The 27,621-nt window shown below is 45.9% G+C and overlaps 1 long non-coding RNA gene across 1 annotated transcript; it reads left to right on the forward strand.

Moving 5' to 3' along the window:
* LOC147701338 (uncharacterized) lies at window positions 1-26,229 on the forward strand. Its single transcript, XR_015297172.1, has 3 exons — window positions 1-67; window positions 10,655-10,690; window positions 25,928-26,229. It is a non-coding gene; the product is annotated as an uncharacterized LOC147701338 (long non-coding RNA).
* Window positions 26,230-27,621: the final 1,392 nt, after the last annotated feature.

The following is a 27,621-nucleotide window of genomic DNA, read 5'->3' on the forward strand; positions in this document are numbered from 1 at the left end:
AGATCACCATCATTGCTATCGCTCACAATGGGAAATAAGGTTAATAATCTACTGGCGCTCATCATGGGTGAGGATACAATGATTCAAGTGACCACAGTGTTGATTAAATTCCAAACCAAGCCTATATATTGTAGGATGCTAGAATCTTTTTTTATATGATCCAGTGACACCATTTCACATAAATACTTAACAATGTATGGGCAATTGCATTGCATAATCTATCAATTCTGATTTAGGAAATATATGACCATGACCTTGGCTGAAATATGCTAAAGTTCCCATTTGAGGTACCTTAGGAGGCCTACCTTCACAGATTTACCCAGAAACAATGTTAAAACTTGAAAATGAAACTTCAAATTAAAAGGTGGTGGAGCAATTATCATTTAGCATCTGTTTGAAGATGCCAGTCTACTTTTCTCTGCAGCAACAGACCTGGCCTCACATGTAAAGGTGTGCAAGGAGTCAAATGTTGGTGGGTGCAGTGAGGGATTGCACCCACCTGCTGGTGGCCAATTGGGGTGGGAGAGTTCCCTGTTACCCTTGTGCAACACTTTTGCCTCTGTGCTTACGTCAGTAAAACTGCATGGGCAAAGAAACAAAGTGTTTCCACATTTGTATTTTCCATTGTTTATACTCTAATGCAAAAGAGAGAACTCTCCTTCATAATAGCACTGTCTTAAAATGTTCTCCCAGACAATCCATATTATAGAAGAGGCTGCTTTAACAACCAGGGCTATTCCTATAACACCAATGAGCCCTGGGGGACCATGAAGTGGGTGCAAATAATTGTTGTGCCCTCAGGCCACCTACTGTAATTTGTCTGGGAAAAAAATTCCTAAATGCTCTCAGGCACCTGGCTCCTTTACATAAACATATAAACATAAAAAATGACAAGGTAATAACTAAATGAACATTAATATATCACTGGAATAAAATAGTGTGAGCTAGAGGAATGAGATAGACTAAGTTGTACCTGAAGGAGGACCTCCCAGTTTCAAATACATATTCCAGAGGCTGAAAGGTTTCATGATCAGTCTACAAAAAATGGATCACCTGTCACATATAGGGATTCTTCAGGTCCAGAATTGATACACCTGCTCCTTTAGTAACTATTACTGACTAAGCTACCTAACTCCAGAATGAATACATGAATGAATGATTGAGAAATGTGTATAGCGCAAACTAGGCCCAAGGACGTCAAGGCGTTTGTATACAGATTGACCACAGACAACTTCGGAAAACATGCTTAGGCCCTGCTCTTAGGAAAACAGCCAGGTCTCCAGAGACTTACGAAAGACAGAGTGTTCTTGTTGCCCTGAAAGGGAGACCGGGAGAGAGTTCCACGCATTGGCAAAAGTCAGAGAGAAAGCTCGCCCCCCACCTCATTATTTTGAACCTCTGGATCATGAGAAGATTACGATTTTGTGACCTGAGGTTCCTTTAGGGCATATATCTTTTGATGATGCTATTTAGGCCAGATAGGCCCCGAACATGAAAAGCGTTGTGGGTTAGGCAGAGGGTCTTGAATAGAACTCTACGGTCCACCGGGAACCAGTGCAGCAGACTGAGGGAAGAAGTAGCTGAGTGATACTTTGAGAGATTCAGAACCAACCTTGCAGCTGCGTTTTGAACCAGCTGAAGGCGGTGAAGCTGACCTTTCTTTATGCCCATTTAGAGGGCATTACCGTAGTCTAGTCTGGCTAGGATTAGGGCCAAAACCACCTTTTTTCGGCCTTCAAGAGACAAAAAACAGGATATTTTTCTAATAATACGTATAAGCCTGAAACAGGTGGACACAGTCCTTGAGACCTGCAGAGTCATTGAGAGGGTATCATCAATAATGACTCCAAGATTTTTCCCATGAGAGGCAGGAGTGGGACAGGTGCCAAGGGAATCTGGCCACCACTCGCCCGACCAAATGTCCGGGCCTTCCACAAAGACCAGGACCTCCGTCTTTTCGCCATTTAGTTTAAGGTATTTCTGAACCATCCAAGATGAGACTGCCATCATGCAATCTTTGAAATTACGGGCAGCGTTCCTGACCTTATGCGTAATGGAGACCATAATCTGGGTGTCATCTGCGTAGGAGAACACCTCAAGCCCAAATGTTTTCACCACCCTTGCCAGCGGGGCCACGTAGATATTAAAAAGGGTAGCACTCAAAGAAGAGCCATGGGGCACCTTGCAGGCAAGGGGGGAGGGCTCTAAAGAGAAACTTCCCATTCTGACTAGTTGGGACCGTTCACTGAGAAATGAGGCAAGGAGATCCAAAGCCGGCCTCCAACCCCTATCTCCTCAAGACATTCCACCAGTCTGTGAGGGGACAGGGTATCGAAGGCGGAGGTGAGGTCAAGTAAAATCAGGAGGGTGGTTTGACCTACATCCACCTCGACTCGAATATTATCCAGCAACAAAGTAATTGCAGTCTCAGTACTGTGAGAGCTTCTAAAGCCATGGTGGGAGACATCAAGAATCTGATGGTCCCTCAGGTAGGCACTGAGATGCGAATCAAGATGGGATTCCAGAATGTTTGCAGGACGAGGGAGAAGGGAGATGGGACAGAAGTTTTTAAGACAGGATGGATCTAGTAAGGGCTTCTTAAGTATGGGACTGACCACTGCAGCATTCCAGATCAGCGGATAAAGTCCTGAAGATATGGCTAAATTCAGGACTGTCATAAAGTGGGGGATGAAAGCTTCTTTTGCTCTTTTCATGACTTTAAGTGGACAGAGGTCCAGGGGGGACCCTGATTTAATCACATCAATCAGTAGATCTACGGCCTCGGTCTTAAGGTTGGGGAAAGAGCAAAAACTTCATGCAGAAGTGCGGGTGAGTCCGCAGTTATGAAGTGTATCTGACGTAGTATCCAGCATCAAGGTGGAATTTTGAGTCTCCAGCTGGGCATAGATGTCATCTATCTTAGAGTGGAAAAAGGAGGATAAGCTGTCACAGAGAGGCTGTGAGGGTTCCACCTTGTCCAAAGTAGAAGGGGCAGTAAGAGTATTAAATATGTTGAAGAGCTCCTTGGTGGAGGTAGTGCACCCAACAATGTTGGAGAACAATTCTTCTTTTTCCTGCAGTATGGCTAATTTGTAAGTCTTCAAGGCTTGTTTATAGGACTCCCTGCCTGATGGTGCCTGGTCCTTCCCAGTGGCGTCCCTAGGGTTGGTGTCACCCGGTGCGGTAACTCATGGTGTCACCCCCTCATAACTTACCGGACGGACCAACTCACCCTCTGCCTGCACCATGTCCCCTCTGCCTGCACCATCTCTCCCTCTGTCTGCACCATCTCCCCTCCGCCTGCACCATTTCACCTACTGCCTGCACCATCTCTCCCTACGCCTACACCATCCCACCCTCTGCCTGCACCATCTCACCCTCTGACTGCACCATCTCCCCTCTGCCTGCACCATCTCCCCTCTGGTTGCACCATCTCTCCCTGTGTCCACACCATCTCCCCTCCGCCTGCACCATCTTCCCTCTGCCTGCACCATCTCCCCCTCTGCCTGCACCATCTCCCCCTCTGCCTGCACCATCTCCCCTCCGCCTGCACCATAAGTGTAAATAGTTAGACACAGAGCAGAGGCGAGGCTGCAGAGCTCCGACCAGTCATTCTGGACCTTGGTAGCTCCATAGCCAACTCCATCCCGTAGAAACATTGCACGATCTTTCATTACATGTTTTAAGGAAGGCAATGTGCACATAAAACAGAACACACAGGTTATTTTTTTGCACAAAACCGGTATCTTGACACAGAGCTGCCTTTCACATTTTCCAATGTGGGAGGCAGGAACTAGGGTGCTGTAGCCATTTTAGTGACTTCATAGAGACCACTGCACCCTTTTTATGGCTACCATACGACCTTTAGTAATGACTTGAGATAAGATATCATTGTCGCCTACTTCAGATAGACCTCTAATAATGATTGACTTCTGGGAGATTGGCATTATGCAAGCCAGGAAAATGGGCCTTGTGCCTCGGTTAGGTTGCAAAAAAAGCTAAAGCTGGGGTGCAGTGGGCCCCTCGCACCCAGAAGCACCAGTGCCATGTACCTGCTACACTGCAGATAATAACGTTGTTTCACACAGAACACGTCTTGCAAGTGATTGTGTTGCCGCTTCAGCCAAAAGCACTTTCTGCAATACTCCTCCAAAGGGTGCCAGAAAGGCAGCACTGGTGGGTTTTTAATATATCCTAAGCAGCATATTGTTTGTTCTTCAGAGAAAATAAAGGATGACAATATTTTACCCCCTTTCCAAAAAGGATATCTGAAAATGTGTGCTAGATCTGAAAGCTACAAATGCCATGATTTGTGATAGTAATGCACATGTGGTATATGGCCGCCGGGGATAATCAGTGCAGCGCTGGCAACAGGGAAGTAAAAGCCTGACAAGCAGAGGGGAGGAAGAGGTAGCAGCAGCCGAGCAGATTGGAAACCAGTTAAGGTTTATCTACAGAAACAATGCAGAAAATAAAGCACATAATGCATATACAACTGAGCAACTCGAGATATTAGCGGCATTGCGACTGATGAGTCACAAAATATCTTTGAAAATACTATCTTGCTTCTTATTGTGTACAGTGCAGATTTGTGAATAAGCCCCGACAATGGCTACAGCCACAACCTGGCTGATTGGTAAGCAGATACGTTTTCTGTAGTATAAGTCACATTAAAGCAGGGGGAGAAACTACGCTGAGAAAATTTTCGGTAGGGTTTAGATCTACTATCGTGAGCGCCGTGATGAAAGAGTCTGCACAGAGTAAACACAACAGGATCACTTCTTGCTAGAAAGCAAGCCAACAAAATAAAAAGCTGTGTGAACTTGGAGCACTTACAAAACGTGGAAGACCCGTGCAGCTAAGAACAGAGAAGTGATTTCTTCATTTATTCATTTCAAACGATTGCAGTGGTGGTAGGGAGGCCGATGTGCACAGGAATGACCAAATATATTCAAAAGAACCACAACTCCCCATGTTTAGACTGTCTGAATCTGACCAGAGAGCAAGACTACAGGCGGCGAGTATTGCAATGCAAGAAGAAAGAAAATAAAACTAGAATGCATGAGCTAAATTAAAAACGAAATGGTGAGATTGCTCTGCAGTGGGTGATTGCCATGTGCTTAATGCATGTTTTCCTTTGACACCATTATCTGTAGTGGGGCGTAGCATCAAAACCAGGGCGACGAGAAAGAGCTCATTGATACCTGCAGTTCGCTGCAGAGTTTAGAGCTAGTATCCGACCAGGGCAGCTGCGAGGAGTAGCCACAGACAGAGGGCCCTCTGCTCGGAGGCAGGCTGAAGCGCAGCTCTCCCTCTCGCCTTCCTGGCTTCGCTGCTTAAAGCGCTCCGATACTTTTGGGTTTTAATTCGCGCTATTTTTTTTAAAAAAATGGTGCGCAATCTGTGTGGGGCATGGAATGGAAGGAAGGATCGAGGGTTAGTCAGAAACAGTCCCGTGCCCTCCGCCCTGTGGAGTTTGGGAGTTACACTTTGAAACTCAAAGATTACACAAATCTCAGCAGCAAGTGTTCAACCTACTAAGCCATTTTGTGACCCACAAATGCCAAGGTGCGTGCAAAGGGCAAGTTCTGAGGAAATGAAAGGCACACAGCCTCTATAGTTAAAGCATGCTGTGCTGCCACAGAAAAGAAAGCAAGGCTCGTGACGGCTATAGAAAATGTGTGCCACGCTGTCAAAGTTACCAAGCTAAGGCCGGTGATATGCTTTTCAGTTTTACATCCCTAGAAGCCCTAAAATGTGTTTACCTTTTCTGTCTAACAGCAGAGCCGCCCGCTACCTTCCCTCGGCTCGAGATATTACTGCCATGAACCCTCACGTCTGCCGTGGACGCGCGCGTACGTACCGTCGTTGCTGCGTGACTGAGCTGTGTTACATACACACAGCGTAACCAGATGGATGGTGTCACCCCATGTGAGGGTGTTGTGAGGGTGTCACCCGGTGCGGTCCGCACCCCCCGCACCCCCCTAGTGACGCCACTGGTCCTTCCTCCAGAGACTTTCCTTTATTTCTACACACCTGCCTCATTTTACGTAACCAATCAGAGAACCAAGGTGTGGTAGGCTTGGACCTGGCAGAATGGTAAGATTTTTTAGGGGGAAGAGTATCCATCATGGAGGAAATTCTCTCAACAAGGTCAAACGCAGCAGTATCCGCATTTGACAAATCAAAAAGTCTGAGAGTTAGAGAAAAACTTTGCGACCGTATCATTGGAGATCAGGGCAAAATTAAATGTTTCTTCCGTTTAAGGTACTGCCTTTTGGGAAGTACCTATCATGGTAGTTATTAGCTCAAAAGGAACGGCATGGTGGTCTGACCAGGAGAGAGGAACGGGCACATTCACAGAGATACGGTCATCATTCAAAAAGATCCCATCAAGGGTATGACCAGCAATGTGAGTGGACGACTTCACTAACTGATGTAATCCACATCCATTCAGGGCATTTAGAAGTGAAAGAGCATCATGATTAGTATTATTTTCTAAATGAAAATTGAAATCACCAAGAAGCATGAGCTTGGTGCGTTCCAGATATGGTTCTAGCATGTTACATACGTTCTGGTCAAACGAAGCCCTAGGCCCGGGTTGCCTATAACAGACAATCCTAGAGAAACTTTCTGTGGGAGTAAAATTTATGGAAAAATAAATTGCCTGATAGGCATCAAGAGTGGAGCTGAGAGGCATTGTCCGGCAGGTAAAGGCGTCCCTGACCATTATGCCCAGACCACCACCACTTCACCCCTCCCTATCCAATCTCCAGAAGCGATAGCCCGGGGGAATAGCCTCCGCGAGTTTGGGGCCTGATGAATCATTGGCCCATGATTTGGTAAGGAAAACCCAATCCGGAGCATTTTGGAGAACAAAATCTTTAAACGCAATGTTGTTCTTTATAAGGGACCAGGAGTTTATCAAAGAACCCTGCAGAGGCCACTGAGTGTGGGAGTGCATAGGATTGATAATAGTAGGGGAGATACTGGTTACCACCCCATCCCTAAGGAGGAGACCACATCTCCTACAGTTTGAAGGCCAGTTTTTTGACAGCCTTTCCGATTTCCAGACATGAGGACAGCAAGGAGGAATTCTCTTAACAATGTCTAGCAGGTACGCCCTAGAAAAGCACCTAATAGCGTCAGCAGTCTGTGTCACACAAACAGCATCCCCGGCCCCCGGCGCGTACTTGGCGCGGACGGGCGCAGATGAGCTTGCCTTTGGCGCACTATCGGTGCACCTGCTGCGCGCGTCTGCTGCGCGGGACCGGAGGCATGCTGGTTAAGAGAGCAGGAAGTAGGCAGCGCACTAGAGTGCTAACCGACGGTTTCCATCCCTTGACCAGCCGGCCGAAGAGCAAAAATGGCACCGCCTATTCACCCTCCTCAACAAACGGTAAAAACCGCGGTGGAACGGGGTGTGCGGCCCAATCAGGCGTCCTAGCAACAAACAGGCAGGTCTTCCACAAATAAAATATTAAAAGAAGATAAAATGTTAAAACTAGCGTGGAACAATAAAAAAACACAAAGTAAGCAGGACCGAGGTACCTGCAGGCGTCCGACCAGTACACAATGTGTTTTCCACATTGTGCATCAAGTCCAGGCATGGATGCGAAAGGCACAGAAAATGCTCGGATGACCTTTTCTTCCATAGTAGGTGCCGAAGTTCCAGTGAAAAACACAATTTAAGGTGGCATATTCTAAGCAGAGGTATAATAAATGTCTGAAGTAATAAATGTCTGAAGTTAAACTAAAAATATGTTTAAATTCCTAGCTCTAAAAAGGCATCTTTTAAGTGTTGTGTATGCCCATGTGGGCGAATGTCTGACATAATATCGACAGACAGAATATCGAAATACAAAAATATCGGCACAAAAATATCGACATCAAAAATATCGGAGTCATATCTTCATAAAGGTAAGTACAATAATATCGTAGTACAAAAATATCGAAATTAAAAATATCGTTTTTTTAAATGTATTAATAATAATGTAAAAATATTTTTAAAATACATATAATTTTACAAATATTAAATAAAAATATTAAAAACAAATTAAAACTAATACATATACATTTAAAATAAATAAAACACTTAATAATTTAATGTAATTTTCTTTTTTTTTATTTCATTTAATTGATTTAATGTAATTTTTTTTATTTTTACCCTGTACGCCTGTACCCCAAAACCCCAAAACTGACCCTGAACCCTAAAAATATCCCTGTACCCCAAAAACCCAAAACTGACCCTGAACCCTAAAAATATCCCTGTACCCCAAAAACCCAAAACTGACCCTGAACCCTAAAAATACCCTTTTACCCAAAAACTGAAAACTGACCCTGAACCCTAAAAATACCCCTTTACCCAAAAACTGAAAACTGACCCTGAACCCTAAAAATACCCCTTTACTCAAGAACTGAAAACTGACCCTGAACCCTAAAAATACCCCTTTACCCAAAAACTGAAAACTGACCCAGAACCCTAAAAATACCCCTTTACCCAAAAACTGAAAACTGACCATGAACCCTAAAAATACCTCTTTACCCGAGAACTGAAAACTGACCCTGAACCCTAAAATTACCCCTTTACCCAAAAACTGAAAACTGACCCTGAACCCTAAAAATACCCCTTTACCCAAAAACTGAAAACTGACCCTAAACCCTAAAAATAACCCTTTACCCAAGAACTGAAAACTGATCCTGAACACTAAAAATACCCCTTTACCCAAAAACTGAAAACTGACCCTGAACCCTAAAAATACTCCTTTACCCAAAATTAATTAATATTATTTAATTACCAATTAATTATTAATCAACAATAACAATAAAGTAAATATATTAGCACATTAGCTGTAATTAATTTAATTTAATAATTAATATTATTTTTCCCAATTAATTAATTAAGAATAACAAAAAATTATATATAAAAAAGTACTCTAATTAATGTAATTAACTAATTGATATTAATTAATTAACAACTAATTAATAATTAAAAATATGTACAAAATTATATTAATTAATTACCTAATTAATATAAATTAATTACCAATTAATTATTAATTAAAATATTTACAAACATATATTAATTAATTAATTATTATTAAATTACTTCCCACCCTATTCCCCTATAAACCCATAACCCGCTACAGAACATATTTATCAATTAATCAATTAATTAAAATTAATTTAAAATTAATTCTCAACTAATTAATTAATAATTCCTACTAATTAATAATTAATTTAACATAATTAAATTACTTCCCACCCTATTCCCCTATAAACCCACAACCCGCTACAGTAGTAATAGACAATAATTAAATTACATTAAAAATAAATAATAAAACATAATAAATACAATATAATATACACTAAATTTATTTAAAAATTGATATTAGTAACATCGAAGTTATTTATTTCGATATTATTGACATCGATATTTAAAACTTCGATATTACTGATATCATACTAATATCGATATTAAGACTGTTGATATTACTTACCTTCGATATTTTGTCCCATCGATATTTAAACTTCGATATAATTGTATATCGAAATTTAAAACTCGATATTTTGTCTGTGTACCCATGTGGGCATATTGAAACAGATGTGTTTATTTTTACTTGATGCATGTCATGAGTTTACATCTGTTCCTTCTGATGGTCATTCCTCTGTTGGTGCGAAAGTTTCCTGAATACCCACAGAGCTTTAACTTATGATCACGTGCAGTAGCGAGTACGGACTGTCTGAAATCAAGCCCTAATATTTGATTCGTTTTTCCTAATATAAATCTGAAACTTCCTAAGGATCCCCTTTAGGATAATTTTTGGGGCAAATAGTGTAACTTGTTTTACAAGAAAAGTCCTACCATGTTACCTCTGAAATGACCAAATAGTGACCGATGTGTTTGGAAAGTAAGGAGAGAGTATGTTCCTTCCATTGAAATTTGATCCTATTTGGAAAAAATGTATATCTGCAAACACTGTGCCTATATGTATGAAATTTGATAGATAACATAAGTAGTGGTTGGCGGAAAGTCTGGCCTGATGAACACAGAATTGTCTTGACTTCGGATGAGTTTACCATTTGATCCTGTCTGTCCACGAATTAAGAGAAATAAAGAATAGCAAAACTAACTTCACTAAAGGGAACAGGCTTTGCCTTACCAGAGGACCCCTGCAATTTTGTAAAATGTAGTTATTTTTTAGATGGTTAAATATTACACACAGACAGCACTGAATTCAATAAATAGGTTCCAGATAAGTTCAGTAGATACAATGGTCTGATGTATAAAAAATAAAAAAAATCTAATCTGCACAGTTGCAAACTAGAAAAAGTGCCGCTTTTGCTTGGAGACCTACAGAGAACGTACACATGTGTGTCTATGAAAAGCATCCAAGGCTGTAGTCAGCCCCATTGGGACTCTACATGTGTGGATAGTCCCAAAGTTCTGAGGAGCAGAGATATAGGCGTCACTCAACATAGCAACAAGAAATACTATCCTCTGTGGGATCCATGTTGTTTGAAGGTCAAAGTCCTGCTGCCTAGAGCTGCCCCTGTCCCTCCACTCATGGGAGTCATGGGAGATAAGGCACAAGGTTAATTTTCTGAAACACTCTAACTAACATAACAACACATTTCTGTCTTTAATTTACAGGATTTGCCCTGATGCTGGCACCTACACGAGCCACTGGTAAGTGTTTTTCCCACATTTACTCGTTATAGTAGTTTTCCCTTGGATAGGAAGCTTGTTATTTTAGCAGCAACACATTTAAATATGGCAGCAAGAACAGCGGCCGTATTAGGATTACTGCAAACATTGCCACTTTTTTTAGAGCCTGTCTGATAAATAATAGTAATATTGAGTAGTAACATTATTATCTCTGGTCATTTTCTCATCTTTTATCTAGCAGACTCTCACTGGCGCAAACAACACTGACTATTGGGAAAGGTGTGGCAGTATCATTGCCACTCCTGACAGTAAATCCCACTAATCTTTAAAAGTAGAAAACAGACAAGATATATGTGATTTATTTTCATTGTGCATAATTCTGGTCGAAAAGAAAGGGCTGGGTAGGAAAATAGGCAAACCCATGTTAATAGATTGTAGTGGAATTCTAATTTACCATGTGATGGAGAAACATCCTCCTATTCATCCAAAATTATAGGTATGAAATAATAAGTCTTGCATGGCATCATGAAATGTGATATATTTGTATACATTGTGGAAAAGGTAGCTACAATGACAAGAGCATCTGAATGCACCAAATTCCTTTATGTTGACCCTTTCCAGCCGTTGATTGTTTCCTACAGTGGCTGATATTATTATTTATTTACCAGAGTAATTGACATGTTTTATATACGTTTTCTGCTGTGGAAATCATGCAGAATGTATATGATGATGGCTCACAATTTAGTTCTGGTCTACCTCTGAGGCATAATTGGGAAGCCCTTGTACAATAAGACCTTAGTGTCTCAATCATCAGAGGTCATTATACTGAACTCTTTGACTTGCTCAGCGTTTTCCTTGCAGCTCTTGTTTCCCATCAAACAATTTTATGCATACATCTCACATTCCATTTGCCATCTTGATAAAAGTAACAATATATTGAACAAGCAATGATAACGTCAGAAAGTATTTAATGGTTGCCTACAATGCTATTGGCTTTTTCAAATGCTAAGTACTTCCTGTCAACCAACTTAAAATGATATTTCCCCATTATTATTTGTTTTAATCAAAGTTTGGCAAAAACCATACAAAGATGGGTGCGCTTCTGAATGCACACAAAGTTGGCCATTTATTCATGGTTTTCAAACAATGTATACTTTGTTACTGTGAAGAAATTGAGTTGTTGGTTGACTGGAATATGAGCTCTGGTTAAGCAACAGCCAAAATCCCTGGCAGGATGATCCATGAAAAGTCACTAAATGAAGCTGTGCTTAACTGGAGGGAGCTCCTCACACAGTCAGGCTTAACTCTGATGCAATGTGTAAAGTATTTATGCAGCACACAAACAGTAAGAGTGAATACATACCACAGGAAAAATTCCACAACAAGGTGGATAGAGTAAGTTTAAAAAAATTATTTAACAACAAAAGGACCAAAATCCAATAAATAGAACAAGAGTTATAAATTTTTTAATTTTTGAGTGAACTCTAGTATCTATAAATCAAAGTGGCAACCTCAGGTATATGGTCTCACGAGACCAGGCCAACATTTTTAAAATATGACTGACTGCTATAAAGCGTGGGTTGGAACAAGAAGAGAATAGGGCCTGGTCAGTGCTTACCTTCGGAATTAAAAGAAATTTGGTAGTAACTGTTTTGAGAAGGAAAAAGTTCAGCTGAGCAAGGCTGTAGGCGGAGTCCAAGGAGGGAGCATCCTTTTTGGGGAGCCGCTGGATAAACATTTCTACATTTAGACCTTATTCCTTTTTTGGTAGTCAAAATTCTGATCACTACTAAACATTGCCAACAGACCCCACACACGAAATTCAGAACCTCATCCTGGACATCACAGAAGAAGGCAAAAGCAAAGGTTTTTTGACACAAAATAAATTCCATTTACTCAATATTGAATTTACCAGAACATTGGTTATTTACATGCTCCCCAAAGTGCACAAGAATACCGAAACTCCCCCTTGTTAACCAATCGTATCAGGTTGAGGGTCCATTCTGGAGCCCCTCGGACAATATGTAGATTTTCTCATAAAAGACTTTATCCCCAAGACATGTTGCTAAAATTAAAGACAGCATGGATTTGGTCAATCAAGTGGAACATTTCCCCTTCAACCCCTACGCTGATATTCTCTGCATGCTGGATGTTGAATCCCTCTGCACTAACATCCTCCTAGCTGAAGGCCAGGCAGTCATTGAGAATATTTTTAACAGTAGACCACACCCCATGCAGTTCCCACTACATTTCTATTAAACTTACTCCATATTTGATTGACACTCAATGTATTCTCATTCAATGGTCAATTCTATCAACAGGTAAAGGGGACATTTATGGGAGTGATATTTGCCCCAAATTTTGCAGTACTCTACATGGATGACTTAGAGACTAACAAGATACAGACTCCCACCAACACCTAAACAGTTTTCAAATTGTAATACTATAAATGTGATATATGCCGTTTTTTGTCGCTGCAATCTAATATACAGTAAACAAACAACCTAGAAAATACAGATTCATAAATGCCAACATTGGAGCCATGTCCAATGCAAAGTACCAAATGCACCTCTAGTTGACCATTTCTTAGAAAAAGGATGCACAAAGGACGAAATTCGATGACAAATATTCACTGTGGTAAAACCACAACCCAGAGGTGCAGACATCAACCAGGCTCTTACCAAAGAGCACGAGTCAGTACACAGGTTTGAACCGAATGGAAGATTGGACCTCTTTAGTATGAACTGAATATAAACGTTTGATAACCTGGCCTTGTAGATGAACCATTGATGAATCTCAAATGCCATTTTTGCAGGCGCAAAAGGCCGAATTTTGCGATTCGCAACGTTTGCGCTCGCAAAAATGCTTGATGAATCTATGTGTAACTTTGCTACTCGAAAATGACCTTGGTGAATACCGAAAGTCGTAAAATTAGACTTTCATCTCAGTTTAACTTTGTGAATCCGGCCCATTGAGTCCAAATTTGCCAACACTTTCTCCTTACCCCCCACAGACCCATAAGGGTGTGTTGTTCACCCTGGTCAGTATGCACAATCATTTTTGCATTGTTACAGTTTTTAGTTTCTTTCACGCCCGCCAGCTCGAACATCACTGACTGACTCCAAGCATAGTCACTCTCCATGGAGCTATTAATTTGTATTTAGACACCACCAATTTGTCTTAAAGGTTTTTCACGCACCAATAGCACTTAAGAGCATGCTTATCACCTATGCATGCCTAACCGGCAATGATCCATCAGCTATTGCCTATTTTAATATTTTTCCTTTATCTTCCTTTTTTCTCCCTTTTTTCCATTTTCTTCTTTTTTCTTTCTTCTCCTTTCCCCATCACCCTACAAGCATCCTTCTCAGGCATTAATTGTCATGTCCTGATAATGAACCCAGTATCTTACTAAGGGATCAAAACGTTGTTGACTCTCAGAACCTTGGCACAAGTATTCACCTTGGCTCAAATATATATTTATCTTGCTGTTAACATGTGCTAGGTGCCACTATGTATGTTCTGTGGCCTAAATAACTAAAATTGTTTCTCGGCCACCATATCCAAATGCCTGAGTTTGTTTTACTCTAATTTTCTGTTGATAATTGTCCCAATTATATGTCTGTCTTTGTCATTTTCAGAATAAACTATTGTTGGACTTGGCCCGCAGGGCAGGTTCACCCCTAGACTTTTTGCCTTATTTGTGACCCTGTGTTAGTGATTTTTGGGTCTCTGCGCACTTTCCCCTGAGTCCCAGAGTGAAAGTGCGTGCGTGTAGTATGGCTGGCCTGCCCTCCCATAGGAATGCATGGGGAATGTGTGTGTCCCTGGTAGTTCCTGATGCGTGGGGAGTGCAGGCTCGAGTTTGGTATGCCTAAACTCGTGAGAGTGAATGCTGCAAGATGGTGTCTGCGGCATGTGTGTGTCTAGTTGGGAAGTGCTACTTCTGGACATTGAGATATGTGTACAGTGAGGGTGCTGGAGCGTGATTGGCTGGAGCTGGCTGGCATGCCAGGCTCCAGGAAGTCTGGATGGGTCTGCCCGGTGGTGAGTGGGAGATTAGCATGAGTGATGTGTGGGAGGAGTGTACCTGTGTCCTGGATGGGCTGGGTTTTCCCCACACAATGCTGGCTCCACCCCCCTGTGGTGTGTCTAATGACCCTAGCCTCCCCAGTGAAAGGAATGGGTGGTTGGGCCATCAAGAGTGCTCCAGAACCAGCTGCGACTGGTTTTCCCCCCACCCTGCACATTGTAACAAAGGAATTTACAGTATAAGAAGGGGCTGTGTCCCCTTGGAAAATGTTCTACTTTGGAATCCCGCCAGAGGGGGCTTTTGCCGCTGCTGGGGCCAGAAGGACCGCCACTTGGGGAGTCTCCCTGCCTGGAGACCCAGTGTGCTGGCTCTGGCCCAGCCTTGCCCCCCCTGCCTGCCTCCAGCCCTGCTGGAGCCCTGTCCTGTCCTCCAGTGCTGGGGAGCACTGAGGACTTCTTTCCTGCAGCCTGAGAGCGCTGCTCTCTGCCCTTCAGCGCTGGGAGCGTGGAGATCGCCTGCCTAGCGCTTGGAGAGCGCTGGATTTTACCCCTAGCGCCTGGGAGCGCTTTTTGTTTGCTGCTTAGCGCTTAAGAGCGCTTTATTGACCTTTGGAGCCGGTGCCCACCCAGCATTGTCAGCGAAATTGAGGGGTTCGTTGCTAGCGCTTTTGGAGCGCTTTATTGATAAAGTGAAGCCGGTGCCCACCCGGCATTGCCCCTCGACATTCACCGCCGTAATCTGAGCAGCGTGCCCCGGAGCCTGGAGGCTCGGCCAAGGGGTCGCGCTGCCATTGGCTGCCAAACCGGAAGTCAGGCAGGCCGGGGCGGGACCTCGAGACAACCGGAAGCGGACAGGAGCTCACCCCGCGCTCCGGTGAGAAGAGAGAGAGCCGGCGCCTGTCCGTCCGTCCCCCGGGGCCCCCAAGAGTGAGGGCGAGCCCCAGGGCGAGAGGGAGAAGAGTGAAGAGAGCCCCCGAGGAGCGGGAGCTCTCGAGAGGAGCCGCCACCCAGAAGAGCCCAGCAGAGAGGAGCTGACGCCGCGAGGAGCCGCCGCTTCCAACAGCCGGTGAGTGCGGGCGGGCTCCGGGTCGCTCCTCTGCTCAGGGAAGGGCCGGGGGTCCCGAGGTGGCAATCAGTGTGCGCAGAGCGGCCCCGGTTGGCAGCGGGCCGCTCCCACGATCTCTGGGGGCATTTCCTTATTTCACGAGCCCAGAGAGGCTCTGAGCGCCCCACGTTCACTTCGAGTCCCCAGAGGGGGGACTCCCAAAGAGAAGCGCCCGTGTGTTTTGAGCCTGAGGGCTCAGGGAGCATCTCCGCGTTTTGGAGCCACGAGGTGCCCCGGGGGCACCAGTTGATTTAGAGCCCAGCGTGGCTCTTGGCAAACATTATTGCTTTGGGTCCCCGGAGCGAGGGACCCCCCAGCCCAGCGAGGCTGCACCTGTTCGTTGCTGGAGCCCTGAGAGGCTCAGCAGCCCCCCCCTTACTGGTGAGAGAGCCTAAGAGAGGCTCACCAGTGCCACAGTGGTGGTTCTTTGAGCCCAGAGAGGCTCCAACTTTGCGCTAACTTCCCCTGCTCCAGTTGCCCAGCACTTTGTGGGCAACTGCCACGTTTAGGCCCTGACATTGGGACACCGGGACAGTCACAGGTGGTGACTGGTGAGTTTGGGGAAATTGTTATTGATTCTGCACCTCTGAATGTATTGATTATGCGTCATGTGCCTTTACACCTCTGAATGTTACGGCATCATGTGTTTTGCTTACACCTCTGAATGGGTAGATTATTCATCATGTGTTCTCTTTGTCCTGTTACACCTCTGAATGTTACGACATCATGTGTGTTGCTTTTGCACCCCTACAGGTAGTGTGACGTGTAGGTGGTTGTTTTCTCCCTAGTACAGGTGGTGCTAGTGAGGCCCTGTTACCAGTAATTACTGGTTGTATGCTATTACTGAAAGTATTGCTTTATTACTGAAGGTATTGCTTTATTACTGAAAGTATTGCTGCTAAAAGTGTTGATACCCTTGACAGTGGTTCAAGTGGCCCTGTCCTGTACAAATATCCCTTGTAAATTCCGCCCGTGCCTGTTGGCACAGTGTAACAAGATGTGTGTTTTATCTGATGTATATTTATTATAATACAAAGGCTATTTTTATATAACCTTGTGTGGAGTGTTTCTTTGTGGTGGGCCTTGGTTGTTGTTGCTGGGGTGCGTGCGCAAATACTTAACTTACATCGCCTCCAAGTTTAGCCTTGACTGCTCGCGCCACGTTACCTAGAGGGCGAGTGAGGGGTTATCTTGGCGTGTAACTCCCTTGCCCTGACACTTAGAAGTGGCGATCCCTGACTGACCTCGACGCAAGTCTTGGCCAGCCAGGGTCCCGGTTCTAACATTGGTGGCATCGGTGGGATAAGAATTTGTGTTTGCGTTGTACCACAGTAGCAACTGGCCACTACAAAGCTCTGCATTTTAGATGACCACATTTTTGGGGATTATTGTGTTTTGGTGAAGTTCCATTATTGCTTCTCCTGAAGAGTGTCATTTGATAATTGTGTTCAGTACATTTGTCCCCCGCCCTGCTTCCAGAGTTTGGTACCTGTGTCACATGTGGTCAGGTTGAGAAGTCAGGGGTGGTAGAAACTGCCTTACCGATCCGAGGGGAGGGTGTGTGTGGATGAATGGTGTGTTTCCCTGGATGCATGAGTGAGTTCTTTTTTTAAGGAGAGTGGAAGTTTTGGAATTGTGTACTTTTACTTCAGATTGCTAGTTCCCTTGTGTTGCACGTGTTTGTGAGCATCCTGTCAAGATGGAATCTCCTTTTAACCTTTGTGGCCTGTTTAAGTACAGTGTGCATGAGTTGGTACGGTTATGTAAGGAGAGAGACATCCCAGTGAGTGAGTCAGACACCCAGTCCAAGCTTAGGGATAACATGATCCTGTGGCAGAAGAGTGACTGGGAGCGTGAGCACAGTGAGAGGGAGAGGGCCCGGACCGCACACCATGAGGGTGGTGGGTCTGAGGGGAACCCTGAAGAGTCTGATGTGGAGAGTGAGTTTGACAGTGGATGGGCGCCAGCAGAGAGCGAGTACCCCCTAGATAGGGAGTCCCTTGCTGGGTCCAGTGTCAGATGTAGCACCCCATCCCTTTCCCTGTCCCCAGAGGAGTGGGTGGATAGGAGAGAGGAGAGGGAACACCAGCTGGCTATGGAGAAGCTCAGGTTAGAGTATGCCTGGAAGATGGCGCAGCTGGGTGTGAATGAGCGGATTGCAGAGGCTGAGAGGGCCTTGGCCAGGGAGAAGATAGCCCTAGAGTGTAGGTTATCCCCTGACCGCAGTCAGAATTTTCTGGATCCCCCAGGGAGGGTGGAGTCCAGTGGTGGCAGCTTTTTAAGTGTTGGTGTTGACAGTCCCACTCCCAGTTCCCAGAGTATGGTTCCTGTTTCTCCAGAGGAGGAGAAAAGGTTGAAATTCAGGGGCAGTAGGAAGCTGCCTCACCAGTCGTGGGTAGACTTTGAGGAGGACTGTTGTGGAGCCCTGTGTGATTGGGTACGGGAGCCCACGAAATGTGATTGGGACATATTGTTCGATATGTTTCTCAGAGAGCAGTTGCTCAGTTGTTGTTCCCCAGGGTTGCGGCAACACCTGTTGGGGTGTGGATTGTTTGATCCATGTGAGCTTGCAGTGGAAGCAGACCGCTGGGAGAGGGCCAGAGGTTCTGTAGAGTCATTGGTGAGTGAGTCCAACAGTAGTGGTACAGGGAGCTTCCAGCCCAGCGTGGTGGAAGAGGCTCAGTGTAGCCCAGCTAGGTCCCAGTATAGTGAGAAGGGTGGAAGGGCTGACTGCCTGGCTCAGTGGAGCAGGAGTCAGTGGGTGGCTGAGAGCCCCCAGAGGCCCGAAGCCCTGTCTCAGAACTTGGGTGGTTTCTTTAGGGAACACCAGGTTAGGGACCTAGGCTGTCCTGTTGGTACACTTGAGGAGGATCTCCTAGTGTCTAGGGAACCTGGAGCGTCTGTAACTAGAGCTCCAGGGGTTCCAGTGTCCGGCAGTGTCGCTCCAGTTGGGAGGGCACAGAAGTCCGAAGCGAGGAGTGATTGGGGGATGAGTTTCCCAGTGGATGCACCAGTGGACCAGAGACTAGCCAGTTGGGCTAGATCTTCTTGGGTGGACCCGGGTGGCGCCACTTCTGGTCTGGGGGATCTTTGCGCCCTGTCAGGTGGACAGGAGGCGGGAGATCTGCGCCAGACAGACCGTCACACGACACATGGGTCATGTGTCAGCCTCAGGGGGATTGCGTGTGAGTCCCCAGAAGTCCTGGAGTGCCAGGCAATTATTCCACCAAAGGTTTTAGACCGGAGGTTGGGAGGCCAGGTTCAGGTTCGGCCTGACCCGAAGGGTAGGACGACTGAAATCAGTGTCCTGACCGGTTCTTCCAGAGGAACTTCTCCAGTTGGGAGAGGGCAGACCTCTGGAAGGGGGTGCAGAGGGTGGGAAAGCCCACCTCTGACCCCGGCGCAACCTGAGGGGTTAAACCCTGGGTTGGAGTGGCGTTGTAAGGGTACCCCTCGCAGGAGGAGGAGGAACCCTGGAAGACGAGGTAAGGGGAGGAGAGCCTTCCCTGAGACTCCTGGTCCGCCTGAGGTTGTAGACCAAAGGCTGGTGAACCAGTGGCAGTCTAGTCCTGTCTTGCAGACAGGGAGAGTGGAGAATGGACACTATGTGCCAGGGGTTACTACCCCCCGCTCTGCGAATTGGCAAGGACCGGTGGCACCTGGGTGGCCCAGGGCCAGGTCCTGGCCGCGGACAGCTGAGGAGTACCAGTGGGGTAGCCCAGTTGGTCCTTACAGGAGCTTTAGAAGGAACCCTAGGGGTTCACCGTGGCATAGAACAGGAGAGTGTCCAGGCAGTGGCGGCCCTGCGTCCGTGTTCTATCGCCCCAAGCAGGGAAGTCCATCACGGTGGTGATTGTTCTCCCCTGCGTTTTGGCTGAAAGGGGGTTGTGTTGGACTTGGCCCGCAGGGCAGGTTCACCCCTAGACTTTTTGCCTTATTTGTGACCCTGTGTTAGTGATTTTTGGGTCTCTGCGCACTTTCCCCTGAGTCCCAGAGTGAAAGTGCGTGCGTGTAGTATGGCTGGCCTGCCCTCCCATAGGAATGCATGGGGAATGTGTGTGTCCCTGGTAGTTCCTGATGCGTGGGGAGTGCAGGCTCGAGTTTGGTATGCCTAAACTCGTGAGAGTGAATGCTGCAAGATGGTGTCTGCGGCATGTGTGTGTCTAGTTGGGAAGTGCTACTTCTGGACATTGAGATATGTGTACAGTGAGGGTGCTGGAGCGTGATTGGCTGGAGCTGGCTGGCATGCCAGGCTCCAGGAAGTCTGGATGGGTCTGCCCGGTGGTGAGTGGGAGATTAGCATGAGTGATGTGTGGGAGGAGTGTACCTGTGTCCTGGATGGGCTGGGTTTTCCCCACACAATGCTGGCTCCACCCCCTGTGGTGTGTCTAATGACCCTAGCCTCCCCAGTGAAAGGAATGGGTGGTTGGGCCATCAAGAGTGCTCCAGAACCAGCTGCGACTGGTTTTCCCCCCACCCTGCACATTGTAACAAAGGAATTTACAGTATAAGAAGGGGCTGTGTCCCCTTGGAAAATGTTCTACTTTGGAATCCCGCCAGAGGGGGCTTTTGCCGCTGCTGGGGCCAGAAGGACCGCCACTTGGGGAGTCTCCCTGCCTGGAGACCCAGTGTGCTGGCTCTGGCCCAGCCTTGCCCCCCCTGCCTGCCTCCAGCCCTGCTGGAGCCCTGTCCTGTCCTCCAGTGCTGGGGAGCACTGAGGACTTCTTTCCTGCAGCCTGAGAGCGCTGCTCTCTGCCCTTCAGCGCTGGGAGCGTGGAGATCGCCTGCCTAGCGCTTGGAGAGCGCTGGATTTTACCCCTAGCGCCTGGGAGCGCTTTTTGTTTGCTGCTTAGCGCTTAAGAGCGCTTTATTGACCTTTGGAGCCGGTGCCCACCCAGCATTGTCAGCGAAATTGAGGGGTTCGTTGCTAGCGCTTTTGGAGCGCTTTATTGATAAAGTGAAGCCGGTGCCCACCCGGCATTGCCCCTCGACATTCACCGCCGTAATCTGATCAGCGCGCCCCGGAGCCTGGAGGCTCGGCCAAGGGGTCGCGCTGCCATTGGCTGCCAAACCGGAAGTCAGGCAGGCCGGGGCAGGACCTCGAGACAACCGGAAGCGGACGGGAGCTCACCCCGCGCTCCGGTGAGAAGAGAGAGAGCCGGCGCCTGTCCGTCCGTCCCCCGGGGCCCCCAAGAGTGAGGGCGAGCCCCAGGGCGAGAGGGAGAAGAGTGAAGAGAGCCCCCGAGGAGCGGGAGCTCTCGAGAGGAGCCGCCACCCAGAAGAGCCCAGCAGAGAGGAGCTGACGCCGCGAGGAGCCGCCGCCTCCAACAGCCGGTGAGTGCGGGCGGGCTCCGGGTCGCTCCTCTGCTCAGGGAAGGGCCGGGGGTCCCGAGGTGGCAATCAGTGTGCGCAGAGCGGCCCCGGTTGGCAGCGGGCCGCTCCCACGATCTCTGGGGGCATTTCCTTATTTCACGAGCCCAGAGAGGCTCTGAGCGCCCCACGTTCACTTCGAGTCCCCAGAGGGGGGACTCCCAAAGAGAAGCGCCCGTGTGTTTTGAGCCTGAGGGCTCAGGGAGCATCTCCGCGTTTTGGAGCCACGAGGTGCCCCGGGTGCACCAGTTGATTTAGAGCCCAGCGTGGCTCTTGGCAAACATTATTGCTTTGGGTCCCCGGAGCGAGGGACCCCCCAGCCCAGCGAGGCTGCACCTGTTCGTTGCTGGAGCCCTGAGAGGCTCAGCAGCCCCCCCCTTACTGGTGAGAGAGCCTAAGAGAGGCTCACCAGTGCCACAGTGGTGGTTCTTTGAGCCCAGAGAGGCTCCAACTTTGCGCTAACTTCCCCTGCTCCAGTTGCCCAGCACTTTGTGGGCAACTGCCACGTTTAGGCCCTGACATTGGGACACCGGGACAGTCACAGGTGGTGACTGGTGAGTTTGGGGAAATTGTTATTGATTCTGCACCTCTGAATGTATTGATTATGCGTCATGTGCCTTTACACCTCTGAATGTTACGGCATCATGTGTTTTGCTTACACCTCTGAATGGGTAGATTATTCATCATGTGTTCTCTTTGTCCTGTTACACCTCTGAATGTTACGACATCATGTGTGTTGCTTTTGCACCCCTATAGGTAGTGTGACGTGTAGGTGGTTGTTTTCTCCCTAGTACAGGTGGTGCTAGTGAGGCCCTGTTACCAGTAATTACTGGTTGTATGCTATTACTGAAAGTATTGCTTTATTACTGAAGGTATTGCTTTATTACTGAAAGTATTGCTGCTAAAAGTGTTGATACCCTTGACAGTGGTTCAAGTGGCCCTGTCCTGTACAAATATCCCTTGTAAATTCCGCCCGTGCCTGTTGGCACAGTGTAACAAGATGTGTGTTTTATCTGATGTATATTTATTATAATACAAAGGCTATTTTTATATAACCTTGTGTGGAGTGTTTCTTTGTGGTGGGCCTTGGTTGTTGTTGCTGGGGTGCGTGCGCAAATACTTAACTTACATCGCCTCCAAGTTTAGCCTTGACTGCTCGCGCCACGTTACCTAGAGGGCGAGTGAGGGGTTATCTTGGCGTGTAACTCCCTTGCCCTGACACTTAGAAGTGGCGATCCCTGACTGACCTCGACGCAAGTCTTGGCCGGCCAGGGTCCCGGTTCTAACAACTATTATATTCAGTTTTGATATATTATGCTAGACATCATTTTATCTCTATATGAATCATTGATGTGAGGGCCCACTGACCCAATTAAAAGTTAGCACTTAATAGATTTACTAAGGCAACCAAATATCATCCAGTGGGATTGGAAAGGCAGGTCTCAAAATAGTGAAAAAACGATTTAGGAATTGTTACCACCAGGACATGTAAAACTTAAAAGTAAATGTCCAGCCTTTCAATTACAATGCACCCTACACTATAGACTACCTAGGGCTACCTGGGGGGTGGCAACTCAAATAAAAGAGAGTTTAAGGCTTGGCTATGAGCTTACATTGCCAATTTGAATTGGCAGTTTAAAACTGCTGTCAGGCTGAAATGGCGGGCTTGGGGCATGTTTTAAGAGGTTACTTAAGTGGGCGGCAAAATAGGTGTTGCAAATACCCTAGTAGCATGCAGGCCCTGGTTACATGGTATACAACTCAACAAGGGACTTATAAGGAACTTAAATGTTCCAATTTGGTGTAATCTAATCTTTCTACGTTTAGGGAGTGGTAAAGTGCACAGAGTACTAAGGTCAACAAAAATTAATTTTTAAAAAAGGGAGACACAGGCAAAAAGTTTGGGGGAAGACCACTGTAAGGTTGACAGGTCCAACACATGCCGCACCCCGGATGAAAATGGGGATAACTACCCAATCTCCTGGGAGTTCCCATTCTAAAGGAAGAGGAACCGGGATAGACCATCAGCATTAGAGTGATCTGAAACAGTAAGGTGAGGTCCATTCCCTGTAGAGAGATGGACCACCTCAACAATTTTGGGTTAGCATTCCTCGTCTGCTTGAGCCACCTGAGGGACCTGCGGTCGTCTGAACCCAGAAGTAAAATCTAAACAAGTATGGTCTCACCTTCTTCAATGTCCAGACTACAGGAAAGGCACACCTTTCAATAGCACACCATCTCTGTTCCCTGGGAATTAGCCTCCTGGAGAGGAATGCTGTAGGCTGGAATAAGCCCTCCACATTTCCCTGTGTTAGGACAACCCCTTTGCTATACTCTGATGCATCTGTTCGAATAATTAATTATTTGGAAAAGCCAGGGGCCTTTCTCATAGGGACTGTCAACATGGCCTAATTGAGGGTGTCAAAGGCTTTATGACTGAGCTCGCTCATGATTACCTTCTTTGACTGGTTTTTGGAAGTCAGCTCAGTTAAGGGGGCAACAATAGTGCATATCTCTTGACAAACCTCATTTAAAAACCAGTGAGGCTCAGGAAGGGGTGTCCAGGTAAGTAAAGTCTCTCTCTCTCTTGGCCTGGAGGGACTGTACCCTGCCTCCACACACCAAGGTAGTTGCGGCAGGTTGTGACAGCTAACATTGAGATATATGCCTCTTGCACTGAGGAAGCTGCTGCTTGAGTAGAATGTCTACTCGGGCTGCAGAAAGCAGTAGCTCCGCCTGCCATAAATCATGTGCTATTTGCACTGATTTCACAGCATGGGTCAAACTTCTGGCACTAAAAATCAGTGCAACCTAACTCAGTCAGCCGCTGCTAGAAATCAGCCGAGTTTTATGGTGCCTTGTGGAGTTCCATGGAGTAAAACTCTGCAAACTCCACCCTGACCTCCTAAAAAATACTATGAGAACTGAGAGAAACTGAAACCAACCTACATGTCTATCCGCACAAGGTGCATCACCGGTGGCCTGACTTCAAGCAGCTCCAGCTACATTCTTCTCTGCATCAGCAAAAGTGCTCAGCAGTTCATCGCCAAAGAGTTTGCGGGAACTCTCATCTGCTACAGACTCCTGCCTCGTCCTGCTGGAGATTTTGACTCTCAAGAAGTAACTAAGTCCGAAAGTAGAGATCTTCATGGCAACTTTGTCCATCAGCAACCCAGGGGTGATGCTACCTTCTCGGAAACTGCCCTGCTGAACTTTCACTCCACAGAATATTATCTTCAAAAGGTTGATAAGCAAATGCCAACCGGGATCAATCAACTTCTTGTATTGGACCCGCTCTACATTGTAATAAGACATATTATTCGGCGTTGCACCTAGTCTTAAGCAACTAGGGGTGATATTTACAACAGAACTGGGGGAGCGTGTCCTTAGCCTCCTTTGCTTATCTACACGTTTCACCACTTCAGAAATGCAGGGCTGCAACATTTTTACAAGAATATGGTGCAGCCCTGTGTTTCTTCCTGCGCTGATGCTACACTTAACAGTGTAGCGGCAATGCAGGCACCCTTGCACTATAGGGTGTTTGCCTGCAGGGGAAGGTTGTTTATGTACAGGAAGGTCCCCCTTACTGCACATAAACAATCTTGAAATGCCATTCTGTCACTTCTATGTGTGATGCTTAATGGAAGTTACAAATTGTCACTTTATTTAAAGGTTGTTTATATGCAGAAAGGGTCACCTTCCTGAAAATAAACAATCCAAGGTGTTTGGCTTTTTCCATGTGTGCTGCACAAGGCAGCGCACATATAAAAAGCAAAAACGAGGGTAAATAAATAATTTCTCATTGTGTTACCAAGTAAAGACCAGGTTTTCCCTGGTCTTCATTTTGCTGCTGCCTCCTATTTCTTCTGCCCTTGTATATAGGGTTACAGTGTCAAAATAAGTAGGTGTTGCATTGGAACGCCCACCACTACACCCACTGCCCACCCTTTTCATGCTAAGCATTGTGTGAAAGGGGCCCTCATTTGCAAGGCAGGGTTAAGCCATGTTAAGTGACTTAACACTAACTTGTAAATAAGAAAAAGCCCCTATTGCCACAGGAGCGTCACAAAAAGTGATGTTCCCATGGTTATAGGGCTCGTAAATGAGACCCAGGATGTCTCCAGTTCATGCTTTGGTCTTTTAGGTACCTGTTTTACTAAACAATTTAGAAATTCATAATTACGGTTCTACCGATTGGATTTTAGTCATTTTGGTATCAAATCATTTATTAAAATGTGCTCTGTTTCTCTACATTGGTGTGGGATTTTTCATATGTTGTGCTTTAACGTTATTAATGTTTGTGTCTTGCATAAATACTCCAAACATTGCATCTAAGTTAAGCCTGACTGCTTTTGTGCAAAAATACCAGAGGGTTAAGTACTAGTTAATTTAGGGACTTTTGTGGTTTACCCTGATGGGGAATGTGGCTGCTGGTTGACCAGTGTTAACTCTCCAGCCAAACAACTAACCCAGTGTCTCACAGAAAGTGTAAAAGGTTGTGAGGAAGACAAGTTTGACAATTAAAATAAATATAGGCTGATGGAGATAAAGAGATAGCATGGAAGATAATGATTGAGCAAGAGAGAAAGAGAGAGAGAGAGAAAGAGAGAGAGAGAAAGAGAGAGAGAGAGAGAGAGAGAGAGAGAGAGAGAGAGAGAGAGAGGGCAGGAGTGACTGAATGGTGACTTTACTTGTAGATTCATGTATAGCATCAATGTAATGCAACTTGCCTCTTGATGTTTTCTCTGCAGGTACATGCCCAGTGAATTCGTATTTTAACAGTTGCGGAAGTTCTTGTCCAAGGAACTGCGCCCAACTGGGTGAGGTTAAAGTTTGCACAGCTCAGTGTGTCCCACAGTGTGTCTGCGATCGTGGCTACATCCTGGAAGATGCCAACAGCACACCTCCATGTATATCCCTGGCTCAATGTTTAGAATGCAAGCGTAACAACGCCTTCTACACCAGCTGCGGCACAGCTTGCCCTCTGAACTGTCAGAATTACCGACATCCACCCAGTAGCTGTACATTGAACTGTGTTGCGGGATGCTTCTGTGGGAAGGGATTTGTCTTCAGGAGTGGGAACGAGGGCAGGTGTGTGCCACTGTCCCGCTGTCCGAAGCCATAAAGGGTTAGATACAGAAGGGAACATCGCAAACAATACACTTGGCCACCAACACAGATATGTTATCATTTTCTCTGGAATTCTTATTATAATGGTTGCAAATCATACCTAATCTGTCACCTTTTTCTTGCTTCTAAAGGGTAATAATACTGCTAGCCTGGCATTCATCCCCAAACTACAGCTGTATTTATAAGAAAAGGCAAAATATTTGTACAGTTTCAGAGTTTTGTGTTTAATCTGCTCTTTTAAAAAAGCTACCCATATTCACGCTCCATGCTCTCCCATAAACCTAAGGCAGGCCAGACACAATCACTTAGGAGGTTGCACCACAAAGCAAGCGGAAGTTACCTTGATAATCTATTCTCCTTTCAAGTTTCAATGCATTTTCCACCGACCTTCATTTGATAAGCCACATTGTTACAATGTCCAGTGCTCACTAAATGTACTCACCCTATCTGAAAGATGGGTTACATAGTCCTGCTAGCTGGAGCAAAGACCATATCAAAAGGACCTTTTTGTAGGGTTTCTGGATAAACATGGTGCTCCCCTCATGCATGTACTGTGTGCGTGTTATTTGCTTTGATGCACCAGGGTCAGTTTGATGCTACAGCAAGGCAAGACTAGGTGCCTGCCTAGTTCACCAAGTGGTGAGCTAGGCAGGTGCCTAGTATTGTTCTTGTATTGCCTTGCTGTAGCATCCCACTGACCAAGCTGCTTTAGAGGAAATAACCAGAACACAGTACATGTATTAATATACCTTGAGTCCAGACAATGAAAAGGGCAATATTATTAGTTGTGGTACTCACAGGGTTCATCATTTTTTTTTTATGTAAACCGTTTTACCTGGACATTCAGCAACTCAACCTGAAAAACACATATACGTCCTCGGCAGGAGAAAGTATTCTACAAATTCAAGAACTCCAAATACCATTTTTAAATACTACAACTGACACTACCATCTATTATAAACAATATGTAAACAATATGTACACTTTTCTGCTAGCTCATCCAGTATCCCACCATTTTTTACTTCTACATTCATCACATTGTTCAATCACAATTTCACTAAATTCCCCTAACGTTCTTCTGTCCGTCATTTGTACACATCAACATGCTCCCTCTCACTTAAACATATTTATAGACCAACAATTCTCCCATCATTTTACTGACTCGTCCACTTGCTTGTACGCTCATTCACTCACTGATTCACTAAAGTGTCAGAAATGTGTGCACTCACGTGCCCTTGGTTTTGGAAAAAATGACCTGCAGTTTACCTGCCCATGTCCTTGATTTACCTTGCAAGGATCTTCGAGTATGTACAAG

Source organism: Lissotriton vulgaris, chromosome 7 (assembly GCF_964263255.1).
Source record: "Lissotriton vulgaris chromosome 7, aLisVul1.2, whole genome shotgun sequence".
In the NCBI taxonomy this organism is placed as follows: Eukaryota; Metazoa; Chordata; class Amphibia; order Caudata; family Salamandridae; genus Lissotriton; species Lissotriton vulgaris.